At 48.2% G+C, this 20341-nt stretch overlaps 1 pseudogene; it reads right to left on the bottom strand.

Moving 5' to 3' along the window:
- Positions 1 to 8350: 8350 nt before the first annotated feature.
- LOC123566901 (sperm surface protein Sp17-like) lies at positions 8351 to 8840 on the bottom strand (annotated as a pseudogene).
- Positions 8841 to 20341: the final 11501 nt, after the last annotated feature.

Here is a 20341-nt window from a genome sequence, read left to right as displayed (position 1 = left end):
TATTAAAAGGCAAGTCATGGGCAGGCACGGTGGCTCACGCCTGTAATCCCAGCACTTTGGGAGGCCGAAGGAGGTGGATCACTTGAGGCCAGGAGTTTGACGCCAGCCTGGCCAAAATGCTGACACCTTGTCTACTAAAAATACAACAATTAGCAGGCCATGGTGGTGCACACCTGTGGATCCAACTATAAAGTGGGAGAATTGCTTGAACCTGGGAGATGGAGGTTGCAGTGAGCCAAGATCATGCCACGGCACTCTACCCTGGGCCACAGAGCAAGATTCTGTCTCAAAAAACAACAACAACAACAACAACAACAACAACAAAATGCAGGTCACGTCCACTGTTCTCATGGCTTCCTGTCTTTCTGACCCTTTTCTGCAACTGAGCCTCTTATTTTCTCCAGCCACATCAGCCTCTAGCTGTGCATCACGCATGCCAGACGGACTCCCACCTGGGGTCTTCGCACTTGCCACCCCCTCGTCCTAGAACAACTTTCCACCTGGCTCACTCCCCTCTCCTTCAAATTCTTACCCGAAGGTCAGAGAGGCCTTTCCTGACACCCCTGCCCCATTAAAAATCGCAAAACTCCCTGGCCCTGCCTATCCCAACTCTCCCTTCAGCAATCCTCACCATCCAGCATGCCATGTGGTTTCTTTATTCACTGCTTGTCTTTCTCCATTGGAAGAGAGGACAGTCTACTGTCTCGCAGTACCTACAACAGCATCTGGCATGAAATACATGCACAATATATTTTGTTAAGTGAATGAATGAACCTGTTGGTGTGCTTCATAGGCAGGTGAAACTGGACAAAGCAAATCCACTAGTGAAACCAGGCAAATTGATGCCAGCCCTTGGAAAAGGAGGGATAAAAGTCCCCAAGCTTGGCTAGAGTTTGTGCCAGGCCAAGGCAGTACTTAGGATCTCTCCTGCCACCCCAACCGGGAGCTTCTTGAGGGCACGAGCCATTGCCCCACTATCTCTCTATTAGCTGCTCAGTGATCAGATCAGTCCCTGGCAAGTGGAAAAAAGGCTGTGATCCGATGAGTTTGGGAAGGATTAAGTAAAGTTAAACAGGTTTCCCAACTCCAGGATTTTTCAGACCCCCCTACCTTTTTTTTTTTTGAGATGGCGTCTCGCTCTGTTGCCCAGGCTGGAGTGCAGTGGTGCAATCTCAGCTCACTGCAACCTCTGCCTCCTGGGTTCAAGCAATTCTCCTGCCTCGGCCTCCAGAGTAGCTGGGACTACAGGCACATGCCACAACACCTTGCTAATTTTTTTTGTATTTTTAGTAGAGATGGGGTTTCACCGTGTTAGCCAGGATGGTCTCGATCTCCTGACCTTGTGATCCCCCGTCTCAGCCTCCTGAAGTGCTGGGATTATAGGCATGAGCCACCGCGCCTTGCCCAGAGGCTTTCATATGTAAATATAAGTTACAAGTCCAAGTGGGGGCTTATGTTTTGAAGTTTTCCAAATTATCTGACCATGGAATCCATCTTTCTTTTTCCTTTTCTTTTTTTCTTTTTGAGACAGAGTCTTGCTCTGTCCCCCAGGCTGGAGTGCAGTGGCACAGTCTCAGCTCACTGTAACCTCCACCTCCCGGGTTCAAGAGATTCTTATGCCTCAGCCTCTGTAGTAGCTGAGATTACAGGCCCATGCCACCACGCCTGGCTAATTTTTGTATTTTTAGTGTAGACTGGGTTTTGCCATTTTGGCCAGGCTGGTCTTGAACTCCTGGCCTCAAGTGATCTGCCCACCTCAGCCTTCCAAATTGCTGGGATTAAAGACATGAGCCACTGAGCCTGTGGAACCCATTTTTCAAGGAGAGTGAAGGATCCACAGAGTATGCTTTGGGAAACAGTGGCATAACCTCACATCTATCCAAAATGCAAGGGATTCTGGAGGAAATCTAGTGCTCTACTCCCTCTTCACAGAGGAGGAAGTGAGAAGTGAGAGAGGGAACCCCAGAGAGGGAACCGGAGGTACTGTATGTTACAAGGCAGATCAGAAGTGAGGCCGGGGCTAGAATCAGCCATCTCTAGCCTCCAGAACATGTGCTGTTTTCAGTCCTGACTCTGGGGTTCTGGACCTTGGATTATCAGGCCTGATTTGCTCACTTGCTCTTAAGAAGTGCCAGAAACTTAAAAGTTTCGGAAAGTCCCACTGCTGATGTCACTTGCTGTTCTGACCTCCGCTTCCTGCCATGACCCAACTCTGGGCTTGTAATCTGTGCCTGGGAGCCCAATGTTTCCCACCTACACCTCCTTCCTTGCCCCCCTACCCCTCCCTGGCTTAGGTGTCATATTAGTCCATTCTCATGCTGCTATGAAGAAATACCTGAGACTGGGCATGGTGGCTCATGCCTGTAATCCTAGCACTTTGGGAGGCTGAGGCAGGCGGATCACTTAAGGTCAGGAGTTCGAGCCAGCCTGGACAACATGGCGAAACCCTGTCTCTAAGAAAAATACAAAAAGTAGCCAGGTGTGGTGGCACGCACCTATATTTCCAGCTAGTTGGGAGGCTGAGGCATGAGAATTGCTTGAACCTGGGAGGTGGAGGATGCAGTGAGCTGAGATGATGCCACTGCACTCCAGCCTGAGTGACAGAGGGAGACTGTCTCAAAAGAGAAATACTTGAGACTGGGTAATTTATAAAGAAAAGAGGTTTAATTGACTTACAGTTCTGCATGGCTCGGGAGGCCTCAGGAAACTGACAGCCATGGCGGAAGACATCTCTTCACAGGGTGGCAGGAGAGAGAATGAGTGCCTTCCCTCGGGCGAAGGGGGAAGCCCCTTATGAAATGACCAGCTCTTCAGTGAGAACTCACTCACTATCACAAGAACAGCATGGGGGACCGCCCCACGATTCAATTATCTCCACCTGGTCCTGCCCTTGACATGTGGAGATTATTACAATTCGAAGTGAGATTTGGGTGGGGACACAGAGCCAAACCATATCAGGTGTTCTCAAAGTGTGGTTCTGGGACCAGCAACATCAGCATCACCTGGGTGCTTGCTAGAAATGCAGACCCTCTAGATTCACCCCAGACCTACTGAATAAGAGACTCTGGGGGTGGGCTCAGCAATCTGTGTCTTCACAAGCCCCCTCTGGACATTGCGACTCAGGCTAAAGTTTGGGAACCACTGCCCTCAACCATACTAACTCAGACTACGCAGCTCCAGAGAAGGGCCTTTCCTGGGCCTTTCAGGCGCCCAGTGACAAGGTAACCTCTAGGGCTCTTAGGAAGGATCATGGAAAGCCCAGGACACAGAATCTCCAGAGTTTCTTATAGAGCTCAGTGGGTTCCAGCCACTTGAACTTGTCACCACCTAAACCCTGAAGTTAATTTACTCTCTGCTTTATTTCATTTGTTGGTCTAATCGATAGCTGCAATTTTACAAAACAGACCTGGGCTGGGGACTTTCTCAGGGTCCCATTCTGAAATAAATCCTGGCAGTTGGTGGGCTATGTGACACATGCATCGGGTGTCGGGAAGCATCTGGGTTCTACCTCAGTCCATGTAAGCCGAGGTGAGGTCTTTTTAGTGCATCAAGAGAGGTGCCTCTATTGAGTTCAATAGGTCCTTTTGGGGAATCCATCTGCTTCCCTCATTTCTATCCAGGTTGAAGTGGGCATGTGGGATTTTTGTAAAGAAACTATAATCCCAGGGTTGCTGCATGGAATAATTCCAGGGAATGCCATCATGCAATGCGAGGTCTGCATGGCCACACGTGGTGGTCCTGGGACACTGTATTAGTCCATTCTTGCATCGCTATAAAGAAATGCTTGAGAGTGGGTAATTTATAAAGAAAAGAAGTTTCACTGGCTCACAGTTTTGCAGGCTGCACGGGAAGCATAGCAGCTTCTGTCTCTGGGGAGGCCTCAGGAAACTTACGATCATGGTGGAAGGTGAAGGGTAAGCAGGTACATCTTACGTGGCCAGAGCAGGAGGAAGAGAGAGAGGAGGGAGGTTCCACGCACTTTTAAACAACTGTCTCATGAGATAGTGAGATCTCACGAGAATTCACTATTCTGGGTGGCGGGGGTGGGGGGCAGGTGGGGAGGGATTGTGTTAAACCATGAGAAACCACCCTCATGATCTTATCACCTCCCACCAGGCCCCACCTCCAGCATTGGGGATTACATTTCAACATGAGATGAGGGTGAGGACACAGATCCAAACCATAACAGACCGTTATCCTCCTTGCTGTCACTCAGAAAAAGGAAAACCCCTTCTTTTCCACCCCTGACCCCCAACTGGCTTCACAGATGGGCAGGAAGCTCCTCGAATGTGCCCATCAGAAGGGTGGCTGGGTGAAGGTGGGCCGCTATCTGCTCCCCACCAGGCACTACAGCCCTGGTGGTCTCTAGCTTGCATCTCTGGTCACTGTCTCAGCTCCCATGGCTTATGCTTCCTGGGGGAGAGTGTAGATAATCTGGGCACCCACCCACTCCGCACTTATCCATGACCCACTCGCTCCTCCCTCCCTCCCTCAGCCCAGGCAGCAGTGTCCTCTGCTGCAGCAGCCCTCCATCCATCCTCGTCATTCAGAGGCCTCTGAAAGTGTGCCTGTCAATATAATGCACAGCCTGTTGAGGGGAAGTGACATTTTGAATAGTGGACACTTTTCCGGGAGCATTCATCCTAGGTCAGCCTCATGATAAATAAATACATTTGGCGTTCGAAGTCAGCAGGCAGGATACAGGGACCAGAACACAAGCACAGATGCACACACCATAAGGCTGAGTTGATGGGGTGGACGTAGGATGTGACAGAAAGGGAAAGAGGGAAGGCCCCACAAGCAAATTTTGGGGGCAATTTATTCCCTTTCTTCCTGGCACCTCTAGGGAAAACAGGAAGCAAAAGAAGCTGCAATTTTCTTTATTCCTGAACCACAAGAGGGTCCCTATTTCCTACCACCCCGTCTGTTCCTCACCTGTGCCTCTCCACACCCCCCGAACCTCAGTTCCGATCTTAATTACCCCTAACAGTGCCCTAAACAAAGTATTTATAAGGCTTACTGTGTTTGTCTTCCCGTTCCTATTAATAAAGTCTGGGAATGTAGGAAAGAAATATGGGCTGGTGACAGAGTTTTTAATGGTGCCTCACCTTAAATGCATTTTAAAATATGTAAATCAATAAAAAAATTATTTGTAATAGCAGCCTAAGAGTGCTGGTTAGCCTGGCGCGGAGTGAAATGCATGCTACAAGCCCTATTACCATACATCCTGGGAGCTGTAGTTAGGATTAATCTGTCAAAGGGGATGGTTTAGTGTTGATGAATATGACATGTGACCATTAACGATGTTGATTTTATCTCCCGAGATTAGCATGATTTACTTCGGATGGATAATAATGTCATTTGCTTGATGCAGTAGATCTGTTTACGAGCTGATTAAATTGTAAGGCCTTGCCTCATTTCATGCTATTTGGTTTACAGCTTCATTACCACAATCACAAAAGCTGGGGAAATGTCCCACATTCCATGTCACAATAAATCACTGCTTCACGTTGCTGGGATGGATTTTAGCAGTTCTGCCCAGCACGGACCTTTCTTGGCTCCCCACTAATCTGTGATCCAGAATACATTAGGGGGATCTTCAGGAACACCGGAATGAGAGGGGGCAGGAATCCTCTTGGATCTTTTAATTGAATGAGATTAAGGAAGTCCTTGAGTAATTAGCTGTAACAAATTACCTTATTATTTAGACAGTGAAGTCACTGTTTTTGTTGCAGGAATGATTACCATAAATACGCAGAAAAGTGACACTCGAGGAACCAGAGGGAAGCGTGGACACAAATTTCATTTTTGCCCTGTGATCCTTTGCTGTAGGAGAGGCTGTCCGAATATAAGGTGGGCAGAGGATCCTCATCCCGTGCTTCTTCCAAGCGGGGTGGGAGGGGGTGCACACCACACACTCACAGCATGGCCTGCTCAGCACCTCTGGGTGGGAAGTGGCTGGAGTGGAGGGAAGAGAGTGCCTGGTAACATGGGTTAGAATAGAAGTGTGTGAACCAGACCTGCTCACTCGATGCCAACCCTGTGCCCAGACTGACCTGGCAGTAGAGACTCTCCCTTCAGTGCATGAGGGAGGGGGGAAGAAAACAGAGATGGAAAAGGCGGGGCCACTTACCCCTTGGAAGACTGGGGAGGCAGATTTAACACAGGCCTGAAATGATTGTCTCCATTTCCAGAATACCTAAGAGGTTTAGAGCGCTTACCACCTGCCAGGTCCTGTTCTCCCCAGTTATGGAACCCTGGGAGGTTGGGACTATTATTCTCATCCTATGTTACAGATGAGGAAACTGAGGCTCAAGGAGCAACATGCCCAAGGTCACACAGCCAGCCAGCTACAGAGCTGGAGTTTGAACCCAGGCAATGGGGGCCTGGAGCTGGGCGTGGTACCTATAAGCCACTGAAGCAGGCTCTAATGACTCAGGGTGAGGAGGGCACATTTTCAGGATTTCTGCTTCTGGCTCCAGAATTAAAGCCGGTAACCCTGAATGGGCCCTGTCTGGGAAGGATTTAGGATCAGCAATAATGAGGGGCACTGAGGCCAGGTCTCGAGTGGAAACTTTAGTAAGATTTTGCAGTGAGCAAAATCAAAGAGGATGTGAAACTGCTTCCTCAAGACTCGGCCTTTGGAAATAGAAAGCAATCATTTCAAAGAGCAAAGGTGGCTTCTCTGCATCTCAGCTCAGAATGTCCCTAAGATACCAAGGGATAAAGGGGAAAAATGTGGCCCCTGAAAATTCTGCAGAAGAGGTAATACTGTTTCAAAGCTCCATGCAATTTTACCTCTGAACTTGACACTTGGTCCTCAAGTGCCTGCACCCACTAACAAGAACCCATCATGAGCCCCTTATGGCAGTGACCATACAGACCTCGAATTGCATGATGGCATTCCCTGGAATTATTCAGTGCAGCTGAAATTATAGTTTCTTTATGAAAATCCCACACGATCACTCCAACCTGGAAAGAAATCCAGGCCCTCCAATCTCCATTCTTTCTTTTTCCTGTAATGAAACCCTGATTTGTAATTGATTTTAACAAAATAAAGACTGCATTATCCAGCCTCTCTTGTAGCTAGATGGGTCATGTGACCGAATTCTGGCCAATAAGATGTAAGAGGAACAGCAGTGGCAACTTCTGGGATGTCATGCGTGATTTTTGTTTGCTTGTTTGTTTTTATTTTGTTTTCTTTGAGACAGGGTCTTGCTCTGTTGCCTAGGTTGAAGTGCAGTGGTGCCATCACAGGTCACTGTAGCCTCAACTTCCCAGGATGAAGCAATTCTCCCACTCAACCTCCCCAGTAGCTGGGACTACAGGCACGTGCCACCATGCCTGGTTAATTTTTTTTTGGTAATTTTTATAAAGATGCGATCTCACAATGTTTCCCGGGCTGGTGTCAAACTGCTGGCTTAGAATCCCCCACCTCAGCCTTCCAAAGTTTTGGAATTACAGGCTGAGCCACTGTGCGTGGCCTGGGATGTGTTCCTAAAGGGAAGGGGTACACTTTTCTCTTCTTATTCCTGTTGGCTGAGAGGCAGGTGTGATAGCTGGCACTCATGCAACCAGTATGGACCATGTGAAGAGGATAGTTGAGCAACAAAATAGAAGAACTTTGAGTCTCTGATAACTTTATGAATTTGCCATGCCAATCCTGGGCTGTCTGCCTCCAGATTTCAATTGTGTGTATGTGTGTGTGTGCAGTCGGGGGACAAATGGATAAAGAGAGTTGTTTTCATTTTCTGTCACTTGCCACAGAACCTAATTCTTCTTCTTCTTCTTCTCTTTTTTTTTTTTTTTTGAGACAGAGTCTCCCTTGGTGGCCCAGGCTAGAGTGCAGTGGCATGATCTCTGCTTACTGCAACCTCCGCTTCCTGGGTTCAAGTGATTCTCTCATCTAAGCCTCCCGAGTACCGAGTAGCTGAGACTACATGCATGAGCCACCATGCTCAACTAATTGTTTTTTTTTTTTTTGGTAGAGACAGGGTTTTACCATGTCGACCAGGCTAGTCTCGAACTCTTGACCTCAAGTGATCCATTTGCCTTGGCCTCCCAAAGTGCTGAGGTTATAGGCGTGAGCCACCGCACCCAGCCTACAGAACCCAATTCTAATAAACAAACCCGTAATTCAGTTCAGCCATGAGCCAAAATGATGGTAGTCAAATACTCCCTTGAAGTATGAGGGAGTCATACTTTTTTTTTTCTTCATGTTTCAATGGTATGTTTAATTAAACAAATGCTCATGAAAGATTTTCACAACAGCAACAAATGTTATTTCACAACATCAAATCTTCCTTACTAAGGAAAAAATGAAAACAACAACAAGGCTGATGGATTTGGATTATTTTTCATGTTTCCTGGAGGTGAAACCAGTGTCCTCACTTGTTGTCCTGTTTCCTCAAGTTGGAGACTATCTGTTTCCATTCTCCTTACCTCCTCTCTGGCTATGTGTCCCCAGAAGGCAGCTTGGATTTTGACAGCAGCAACCTCTTCTTTTTCCTTATCTTCCTCAGAAGAGTCTAAGATGGTGACTGGTGTCTCTTCCTCCTTCCCAGATATCGGGGAGTTTTCTTGTTTAGGATCACATTTCTCAGGTGGTTCTTGCTCCTCGAATGCATGGCTGTTCTAGAAGCGGTCTTCTACCTGAGTCCCCCATTCTGCTGGATCAAAAGTGGTTTTCTCTCTATTCTCTAGAAAGCTCTCAAAATATGCTGCTGCAAAAGCTGTATATTATCCAGCTGCTCTCTCAGAATCTCGTGTGTCAGCCCTTCAAGAAGACTCCCAAATCCTTGCAGAATTCAGTAGTGGGTGTTGGAGAATGGAATCGACATCCTCTTGGTAAGAACTGCCTATGGAGCCTCTTCTTTCTCTGAGAGCTGGTGCCACTGGTCCAGTTTACTTCCTCCTCTGACCTCATGTTCTAGGGATGCATGATCTCTCTCTTCCAGGGCAATTCAGGACCAGCACTGTTCAGCCTGCATCCTTCTTTACTGATATCTGCCTTTTTTCCCCTAGGCTTCCCAACACACTGTTCTGGATTCTCTGGTTGAAGGTTCAGCTGTGGCTGCAGCTCTTGACTTGCTCTTGATGTCATGACACTGCGTTGGAAGTCCCAAGGGCCCATGGTCCTCAGCATGTAACCTGGGAGAAGGTTGGGCTTTTACACATGAGTCCTCATGATTTTTCTCGAATGGATTCTTCCCCATCCCAGCACACACCTTGCAACCTCTCGACAGAGCACCCATCCATTTAGGGCTGGGGTAAAACCAGAACTCTCTGAGCAGCAAGCTCTATTCTAGGGTGCTCCTCAGCCCCCATTCCTCCTGATGTCTGCCACAGGTCCAATCCTCTTCCTCTAAGGTTCCAGCTCCTCTTGCCTGAGCTTTCCCCAACTTCTGCTTTCTTTTCTGGAGTTTTCAGACCTCCAGGGTCTCCCAGGGCAGAGGTCATCCCACCTGAGCATGTATTGGTGACTGCAATCTCTGCCCCTCAGACCCCAGCATTTCCTGAGCTCTGTGGGCCGCCCAGTCATACTCTCACCCAGGCAATCTCAGAGTCGTTTTGTGACTCAGCCGCTCAGTCTCCTGGTCACTTAGTCACTCAATCAGCTCTTCGGTAGTTAAATCAACTAACGACTCACATCCCTGGGCCCTTGGCCAGGTGCTCAGATACTTCTCACTCCGCCATTTCATTTGCTATCTGTTCATTGATCAGCCATTCACTGAACATGAATGAGCCAGCCCTGTGCTAAGTTAGTGGGGATAAAGAGACACCAGGTACAAACCCTGTCCTCAATCGGGGGGCTGCCAGTCTGTGTCCATCAGTCATTGGTCTGGCAATCTGTTGGCTGTTTAATTAATCTATTGGTCAATCAGCATGCCAGCTATTTGATCAATGGCCAGACCCTTGCCCTGGCAGGCACTAGTCCTTGTGCTGAACTCTCAGGGTGTGTAGTCATCAGTCCGTTCTTCAAAGGTGATTAGGAGACCTCAAAGCCTCCAGAAGGAGGTGCTCTGGAGCTGTGATGGAAGTTTAGGACCAGTCTGGTTCCTGTGGGGACTGTAAGGCCTGTGGGGCTTGCTCCCAAGGCAGACCTCAGCTCAGGTCCTGGGAGATGTGGGGCAGGGGACACGGTCTGCTCTGTGTGGTGGGTGATCCTGTCTGAGGACATTGAGGGCCCTGGATTCCAGCCCCTCTTTCTCCCTCCCTCCTGGTGATGGTGCAGATAGACACACACACACATGCACATACACACACTGATAATCTCACACATGCACACACAGACTCACACAACACACATAAACCCACGAACTCACATATATGATCGCATACAAATTCACAAACACCAACACACACACTCATACACACTTTTCCATATGGACTCACACAGGCAGAAGCACACACTCATATACACATATAGTGTCACTTGGGCTTGTCCAAAAGTAAGTTTGTCTCCCATCACAGCCAGGCCCCCACAGATAGCCCCATGCCACATTCAGAGATAGGTCAAGTAGCACTCTTACATCAAGACAAGTGCCACATCCTCACTCCTGGCCCCTAGCTGGGTAGCTACCCAGCCAGGCCCCTAGTAGGGACACAGCCCTGCAGCCCAGCACCCAAATGATGCACTGGCAATGGAGCCCTGCACACCTCCCCAAAGCCCCCACCTGGTTGGGGGCATGCTGAGTTTGAGGAACCCTGAGTCCCCACACTGGGGCCACATTCCCTCTTGAGCCAGTTTTCCTCTGAGGTCTCGTGTCCCTACAGGACTGGCAATGTCCCTACAGGACACGAGACCTCTGGCCACCTCCCTGTCCTCAGCCCCCTGGGCCTGCCAGTTGATCTCAGAGTCTTCCTCGCTAACCTTCATCCCTCTGCCTCTCCAAGTCTGATGTTCTTCCTCACACAGATACTCAAAGGGAGCTCGGACACCTTTCTGTCCTTGGTGCTAAGACCCCATGCTATCCTCCCAGTTCTCTGCCAGACCACCCCTCTCGAGATGGAGATAGATGAGGGATGGGGAGCTGGGAATGTCCTTTTGAGGGGGTTCCCTATGGGGCCAAGCCAAAGGCAGAGCCTAGGGGAGGGATAAAGAGGTGGCCATCTTAGGGATCCAGAGACCAGCAAGGCAGTGAGCTGAGAACCAGAAACATGGATAGAGGGACTTGCTATGGCTGGAGAAAGGCCAATCAGGAGACACACAGGACGGTCATCCAGGTCACCCCTCTTCTGTATGGCTGGGATCATTCTCTTGGGATGGGAAAAGGGATTCTGGCCTGTCTCAGTTATCTACTGCTACAAGAAAAAGAGTCTCAAATCAAGGGGCTTAAAAACAAGTCCAACTTTTATTTTATTCACAAATTGGCAATTTAGGTGAGGCTTAGTGGGGAGGGCTCATCTTGCTCCACTCCATTTTGGTCAGCTGGGGCAGCCCAAAGGCCGGGCCAGGAGTTGTCTGAGCCTCGTTCACTCACGTGGCTGGCAGTTGACACTGCTGTTGGCTGGGGCTTCAGCTGGGGCTGTTGGCCAGAACACTCCCATGCGGCCTGTCCTGTGGCTGCACGGCTTCCTCACAGCATGATGACTGGGTCCCAGGGGTGCACATGTCCAGAGGAAGCTGTTTCACTGGTTACAATTTAGCCTTGCAAGTCCCATAGCATCACTTCCACTCCAACCACAGGCCTGCCCACCTTCCCAGATTCATGGGGAGGGAACATAGACCCCATCTGTCGAGGAAGGAGTGTCAGCTCCATAGTGTGAGAAGAGTAGATGGGATATATTGGTGGCACCAACGATTGGAAAATACAACTGGCAGAATGACTGCTCTTCATAAGCCTTCCTCATGAGTTTCAGCCTCCACCCTTACTCTAGCTTTCTTCTTCTGTTTTTTTCTCCTTGGGTACACATCACTCACCCAGGTTTCAGCTTTCTCTTCTCTGTATACAATTCACAAATTTACAGCTCCAGCCCTGACCCAATGCAGGCATCAGAAACTCAAGCCATATAAAACTCTACCTCCCTACCAAAGCCTGCTCTCCCTCTAGAATTTCTTCCGAGTACCCAGGCATGGGTTCTACTCCATCCATTCCCCCATTTCCCCTGATACATGGAAAAATGAGAGACTGGAGATGAAGCCAGAACTACATTTTACAGCCTCTCTTGAAGCTGGGTGTAGCCATGTGACTATAAGCAACTTCTTTCTCACCTGTTTGAAAGGACACTGTGCACTTCTTCCTCACTCTACCCTTCTGTGACTGGAATATACCCAGATTTGATCACAAGAATGAGCACAATATCCTAGGGGACAAAGGAGCTCCAAGATGGAAAGAACCTGGGCCCCTGAATGACATCATGAAGCAAAGTAGCCACGGAGACCATTACCTGAGAGAGAAACTTCTTTCTGATTTAAGTCCCTGTATTTGTTTTACCATTGCGTAGCCCAATACCTGAGTCTAAAGACCTCAGGATCTTCTTTGCCCTCCTGCTGTCCATTCTAGTTCAGCCATTCACCAGGTACAGTCCATTCATTCTACCTTCTCCCTGCCCCCTCCTTGCTGTGCCTGTCCTGCAGCTTCTCCCTTGCTTCCAGCTCTCACTTTCTCCTTCTTAACTACAAGACCTCCACATTGGTTTCTTTATATCCAGTCTCTCATTGTTCCATCCCATAATGTTCTTCCTCTGCTCAAAGACCTCCAATGGCTCCCTATTGCTTATTGAAGAACAAGACACCATCTTTCCTGCTTCCATCCCTTTGATCCTGCTGGTCCTTCCTCCTGGATCCCCAAATCTGCCGTTTTCTAGCCATCAAATGCCTACTCATCATCCAAGCCCAGATCAAGTGCTGTCTCCTCCCTGATGACTTTCACGTGTTCCTATTGGAGTTCATCCTGGGCCTCCACTGATTATATCCCTCATCACAGCCCGCCTTAAGGCAACAATTGTCTCTATGACCCACTAGACTGGACAGTAAGTTATTTGAGGGCAGAGACCATGTCCCGGTCATCTTCCCATTGCCTCCACGCCTAAGATAATGCTGTGTATGCAGTAGGTGCTCAATATGTGCTTGCCAGTGAATACTCACTTTCCATGGCTGGAGGCTCACAACTCTGTCTGGGCACTGTTCTTGCCGCAGGTGATCAGGGTTGTCTTCCCTCTGGCCTTGAGGGCTTCCTCAGAGAATCCCGGAGTAACTGAGGGGTGCTGCCCTCCTCACACTTCCCTGGGGCCTGGGGAAGGAGCAGCTGTGAACATTCTGTTTGCTCTGAGTGCAGACGCTGTGAGTGGAAGTGCACAGGTTTTATTGGCAAGGGCTTTAGAATGAGACAGACCCAGCTTTGAATTTCAGCCCCACCACTTTTTAGCTGTGGGACTTCAGGCATATTGCTTAACCTCTCTAAGACTCAGTTTTCTCTTTTGTAACATGAGTTTACTGTAGCTACTTATCTCCTAGAGGTCTTGTGAGGACATAAAAAGATAATATAGAGAAAGCACTACATATAGTATTTGGCACAAATAAAGTGCTCACTAAATGGTATCAATAATCATAATTCCAATTTCTTTCCTGATACTCTGTCTGGTAAGAGTGGATCAGGGCATGTTTCACACTAGGCCTGGTCCACTGGAATCCTTGCTGTCAGATGGAGGTTTCCCTATGGACAAGGGTCAGAGGATGTGCCTTGACACAACTGAGTTGAGTTAGAGCTGGGTTTTGCTGGGTGCCCCCAGAAGGTGGAGGAGAGGGAGCAGGGCTGGTGTCCAGTGGGGTGAGGGTGAGGGGCTGGCTGTTTGCTAACCCCAAAGTGGCTGGGTTAAACCAGATCTACTGGCAGGTGCCTATAGCCAAGGGTACAATGTCAGGGGTAAGATATGGCAGACTTCAGGGGCTTCCAGGCAGTCAAGGGCTCTCTGCATCAGATGGGCTGCCAGAATCATCCCACAGTTCTCAGTTTCCTCTGGTGTAAAGGATCTGGATCTATGTGGGAGAAGGGGTCCAGGACCCCACATGAGCAGGCTTGGTTCCAGCAGAGGAGAGGTACTGAGGGCAGTTGGAAGTGGCCCACATACAGTGGCGTCAGAGAGAAAGATTACACTCACCCTCAATATACCACACGCTAATCCTGGGGACAGCAGACTGTGTCCAAGTCCTCCTCACTGGCAGGGAGGGGCCATGATTCGGGGCCTGGACAGCTGGATCTGCAGGTTGCAGTCATTTGTACTAGAACAGGTAGGGCCAGTGGTGAACTGGTAAATGGTGAACAAACAGTTCTTTGGTGTTGGGAAAACTTTCATTTATAGCACTTGCCCATTGCTGTGGTGTAAATACTCCTACTATGGCTGATTTCAAGCTACTAACATAAACATCACTGAGTGATGAGTTGGGAAAAATGTGCACAGATAGCTGTTGGGAGCCAGTAGGAGCTGATTCCAGCACACCACTGGGTGGGGTCTGACACCTGCATTTGGGGAGAAAGGCAGATATCTGTGACTTCGGTGTACAGAGAAGTAAAGGTCACTATGCAGTGTAGCAAACAGTGAAAGGCACAAGAATAATAGACCCTGGAGCCTAATACCTATAACAAATCCCTGCTCTGCTACTTCTTGGTTGTGTGGTTTTGGGCAAGTCACTTTGCCTCTCTGTGCCTCAGTTTCCCCATCCATAAAGTGGGGCTAATGGTAGTGCCTCCTTCGTAGAGTTCCAGTGAGGTTGCACAAGTGTACACTGGGCTGTGGTGAGTTGACAGAAATGTTATTTATTACAGTTGATCACACAGAGTAGTTGGAATGTCCCATTGGTCAGAATAATTTAGAAAGGAAAACCCAGAGGCCCTCAGGGCATGTCCAAAGGCCTTGCTTTTTTATCTTTAAAATTGGATTTCCTTCAAGGTCAAGGATTTAAAATCTGCAGGCCCATGAACTACTTGAAATTAAGTTTCCCACATTGAGCATGTGGACTCGTTTCTTTGAAGAGGGCCCACAGCTTTCATTCATTGTCAAAAAAAGGTTGTGGTTTCTGCATCCTTCCCTCAACCCACAAAAGGCTTAAGAACTGCTGATGTGGATGGAACGTGTAGAATTCCCACACCCTAGGAATTGCCTAATTGCCCCGGAAGGGTTTTGGAGGAGAGGAGATGTTTGTAAAGTATATGAAAGAAAAATGGCAGAGATGGAGAGACACAGAGAGTCAGCCGAGAACTCTGAGATGTCTCTTCCTTGTTGAGACCTAAGGCTGGAGGAAACTTCCAGCAACAGGACAACCAAAAGGCTCACATTCATGCTCAGTGCCTCTCCTGGTTCCTGCATTCTCCTTACTCCCTCTAGCTTCCCAGGGGCCTCCTCTCCTCTTCTGCAAGTCTCCCTCTCCTCCCAGTGCCCTCTTGGACCCAGCATAGGTATCCCCTGGGCCACCTCTTTGTAGGTGCATAGAGGCAGGGTTAAAAGTAACTCACATGGGCCAGGCGCAGTGAGTGGCTCATTCTGTAATCCCAGCACTTTGGGAGGCTGAGGTGGGCAGATCACTTGAGATCAGGAGTTAGAGACCAGCCTGGCCAACATGGTGAAACCGCGTCTCTACTAAAAGTACAAAAATTAGCTGGATGTGGTGGCACATGCCTATCATCCCAGCTGCTCAGGAGGCTAAAGCAGGAGAATCGCTGGAACCTGGGAGGAGGAGGTTGCAGTGAGCTGAGATTGTGCCACTGCACTCCAGCCTGGGTGACAAGACGAGACTCCGTCTCAAACAAACAAAACAAAACAAAACTCGCTCACCTGTTGTTATGATTCAGTGGCACCATTTGTCTTCTTTATGGTTGGATTTTGTTTCTTTCAGGTTTCTGTAGTTACACAATAATTATTTAAGGCAGGGTCTGCCTCCGTTTTGGGTTGGAGGCTGTATTCAGTTTTTTTTTTTTTTTAAATCAGTAACATGGAAGCAGGTGGCAGATAGGTTTAATATGCTTCCGCCTTTCCACCCAGCAGCTTTGATTTTCTCCTTTTTTCTTATTCCTCTTTATTTCCATCTCCCTTTCCCGGTATTATTCTTCTACTTCCTCCCCTCCTCCTCCTCTTCCTTTTTCTCCTCTTTCTTCTTCCCTCCTTCCCCTCCTCTTCCTCCTTCTCCTTCTTCTCCTCCTTCTCCTCCTTCTTCTCCTTCTTCTCCTCCTTCTCCTCCTCCTTCTCCTCTTCCTCCTCAGGGCCAATCCTACTCTACATCATTGCATTGTACATTGATAGGCACCTAAAATTTAACTGAATTGCACCAACTCTGAATTACAACTCTGAGGGCTTCTCCAGCAGCACCCCTGCCCACTTTATCAACAAGAATTTGTGTCTAAAAGACAGAAGTCACCATGCTGTGACCCACTGAAGGTGGGCAACAAGAAGAGGGCTCTCTCTTGACTCTGGCTCTGGGTGATCCCACTCGTGGGGTGCAGGGGAGTCTGCCAATAGTCTATTTCTACTCCTGCCCCTCTTAGTAACAAAGCCCTTTGTGTTAGTCAGCTTGGGCCGCCAGACAACATACCACAGACTGATAAGCTTAAACAACAGAAATTTATTCTCACAGTTCTGGACGCTAGAAGTCCAAGATCAAGGTGCCAGCTGATTCTGTTTCTGGTGAGGGCTCTCTTCCTGGCTTTTAGATGGCTACCTTCTTACATGGCCTTTCTTCTGTGCATTGGTTGGGGGTGGGAGGTTGGTGGTATCTCTTCCTTTTCTTAGAAGGCCACAAATCCTCCCAGATTAGGTTCTACCTTTATGACCTCATTTAACTTTACCTTCTCAACAGCCCTATTTCCAAATACAGTTATACTGGGGTGTAGACCTTCAAATGAATTTTTTTGGGGACACACTTCAGTCCATAGCAGCCTTGAGTTTATCTGAGGTGGCAGTGTACCCAACTAAACATGACATTTCCCAGCCTCTCTTACAGCTATGTGTGGCCAAGTGACTCAACTCTACACAATGAGGTGCAGGCTGAGGAGCGGTGTGGCTTCCAGGAAGACCCATTCAAAGGGAGAGGGTCCGTTTTACCTCTTGTTCCTTTTCCTGTGGTTTAGAATGAGCTGATGGTGCCTGAGCTCAAGCAGCCATCTCAGACTCAGAGATGACATAAGGATGAAAGCTTCCTGGACTGGCAGAGCTGAAGATAGAAGGACTCTGGGTTCCTGGTGACCGAGGGCTCCCCCCAGCCTGGACTGCCCACCTCCAGTCTGGGAGATTATCTGTCTTCCATAAGCCACTATTTGGGAGTCTTTGTTATTGTCAGCAAATGCTATTTCCAGCTGATGCATGGAAGCTTACCTGGCTCTGAGTTTTGAGCTTCAGGTAAAGACATTCAAAGTTCCTCTAAGGCCACTGCTACTTTTCCTCCTACCCTCCCTTCTTTGGAAGCATAATTTTATCCAAGGAATGCCCGATTCATGCACATTTGTCCTCCCTTTGTTTTTTTTTTCTTTCCTCTGCTTTCTCCTCTCTCCCTCCCTCTCTTCTTTCCTTTCTTTCCCTTCCCTCCTTCTAATTTATTGAACACCCACTATGTACCAGGTACCATGCTAGCTGCCATGATTAGAAGTAGGTATAGGAGATAATCCCTTCTCCCCAGGAACCCAGAATCCAGGCTTTCTGGACAACATAAAGAGAATATGATGGCAGGATACAGCAAAGGAAAGGGCATTAAATCTGATAAAAAGGGCCTGGGGGGTCCCAGAAGGAGGTCACACTTGGCCTGAGATCTAAAGTAGAACTTTTGTGTCGCTGGTAATAAGGAAAAGAGGGTGGAGGACAAAATCCCAGGCACAATGACCAGCACAGTGTTACTTTATTCAGCTTCATCACCTGTAAAATGGGGACAGTAATAGTAACATGAATAAGTGAATGCATGTACTAATAAGTGTGCAGTTCATGCTACTTTTTAATTTTATTCTTGTTGGCAATGTGCTGTTCACCCTGGTAGGCACAGCCCTGTATCAGTTTTGGAGACAAGCTTCACAGAGGACATGTGACTTACTTGTCCATGGTCACACAACTATAAAGAGGCACTGCTCAAAACCAAGTGTCCTGGTCCCTGGTACAGTGGCCTTTGTATCTCTACCCTCTGCCTTTGCATTAAGTGCTGAGGGAACGTAAAGTGAGGGAAAGATCAGTGTGTGGTGGGGGAAAAATCTAGAGGGCTTCCTGGAAGAGGAGAGTATTGAGAGCGTTTTGGTAGAAATGGAAAAAGGAAGGTATTCCAGGGAAGGAGTGTATGATGAGTGTCATCCACCAGGGTGTTAGAGGATGGGCTGGGGGGCTAGCTGGCTTGCAGAGGATTTGGACTCTGAAGATTGGTCAGACACGAGGTAGATCAGGCAAACAGAGGCAAGATCAGAGGATGAACCATGATTACAGGTACCCTGATGGCCAGGTAGTGGAGTGAAGCTCTAAGACAGTGGGTCACAGGGAGCCAGTGGAAGTTCTTGAGCAAGAGGGCTGGTCAAAATGAAATGAGACTTTGGGGAGAAAGGAAAGAAAGAAACCAACTTGTCTTTACTAAGAACCAGTATGAAATAGGCAGGAGGTTGGCCATTTTCAAATTTATTACTTAATTTGAGCCTCACTATAGCGCTATTAGTTTGGTATCAGTGTCCCTATTTCATAGATGTGAAAACTGAGGTCAAGAGAGACTTACCCTTAGATATGAGTCAGTGGTGGAGCTAAAAGTTAGGTTAGACTGAACCTAAATCTGTGCTTTTTCCACTGCACCATGTGGCTTTATGCTGGTCTCACTCTAGGAATATCTGTTGTACTGTGAGTGTCCCAACTAAGGCATTTCCTAGCCAGGGCTCAAGTCTTTTAATAGCCCAGATATCCCCTGGGCTCACTCTGGGTCACACTGGGCACAGAGGCCTTAATACCCTTGGGACTTCTGGGGACTCCCAGCACCAGGTAGGATTAAATGCTTGGCTTCCAGGTCTGACAGAAGTAGGTTCAAATCCAGCTATACTGTGCATGAACTGGAGAGCAATATGCTTTAGCTCACCGAGCCTCAACCCAGGTGGGACAGCGGAATGAGCCCTGGATTGGGAGCCAGTCCAAGCATAGGTTGAAACCATAGCTGGAAGTGACAAGCACTGAGGAGGTGAAATGGTGTCTTTATTATTTCAAAATAGAGTTGGAGGGGGTAGCGAGGAAATATGGTTGCCCATGAGCTGCTCATTGCTGAGGCTGGGTGATGGGTTTATGGGGGTCCATTACACCATTCATTCTACTGCTCTGAAAATCTCCATTAATAAATAGACTGGGCACAGTGGCTCACGCCTGTAATCCCAGCACTTTAAGAGGCTGAGGTGGGCGGATAACTTGAGGTCAGGAGTTTGAGACCAGCCTGACCAACACGGTGAAACCCTGTCTCTACTAAAAATACAAAAAATTTAGCTGGGCATGGTGGTGCATGCCTGTAATTTCAGCTACTCAGGAGACTGAGGTGGGAGAATTACTTGAACCCGGGAGACGGAGGTTGCAATGAGCTGAGATCAAGCCACTGCACTCCAGCCTGGGCAACAGAGTGAGACTCTGTCTCAAAAAAATAAAATTAAATTAAAAAAGAAAAAGAAAAAAGAAAATCTCCATTAAAAAATAAAATAATAACAAAAATAACACCAAAAACCTTTTTGAAAACCCAGCTATGTTCACCACACCCTCCCCTAGCTGGAACAGCATCTCTGGTTCCCAGGTACTGTTCTGTTTTAAAACATCATCAGGCAAGAGCAGCCAAGGTGAGAATCCCTGCTTATAGCCATCTCTCACTAGCTGTGTGACCTTAAACCAGTGTCTTTCCCCTGCTGAGCCTGTTTCCTCATCTGAAAAACGAGGTGAAGATGATTTTAAGTTCAAGGGTACAAGTGCAGGTTTGTTACATGGGTAAACTTGTGTCATGGAGGTGTGTTGTACAGATTATTTCATCACCCAGGTATTAAGTCTCATAATGGGGTGAAGATTCTAATGACCTCATGGAACTGTTGTGAAGTTTAAGTGGGATGATATAGGATCCCATGGGTTGGGCATAGCCCCTGACAGATGTGAGCAGGTCAGCCTAGGTTTTCCAGTCACTCCAAGCACCACCAGGCCGCTAGCGGCATTCCGTGAGGAACCCTAAGACAATATGTGCAGCAGAGGCCAGCAGATGACCTGGCAGGGGATGGGTCCCACCTTCTGGGCAACTTTCCCGAGTTTTCTGCGGAAGTACTATGCGCTCACCGATTGCGCCGCTGGAGCTCCAGCTTTATGAGTTTTCTAAAGCACGAGAAGTTCATCATCTAGTGAGCCTTTTTTATCTGCCTTTCCTCACTGCTTAAAG

The sequence above is a fragment of the Macaca fascicularis genome, chromosome 9, assembly GCF_037993035.2.
Source record: "Macaca fascicularis isolate 582-1 chromosome 9, T2T-MFA8v1.1".
Lineage (NCBI taxonomy): Eukaryota > Metazoa > Chordata > Mammalia > Primates > Cercopithecidae > Macaca > Macaca fascicularis.
The sequence above is the reverse complement of the archived record's forward strand: the minus strand, read 5'-3'. Positions and strand labels throughout refer to the sequence as shown.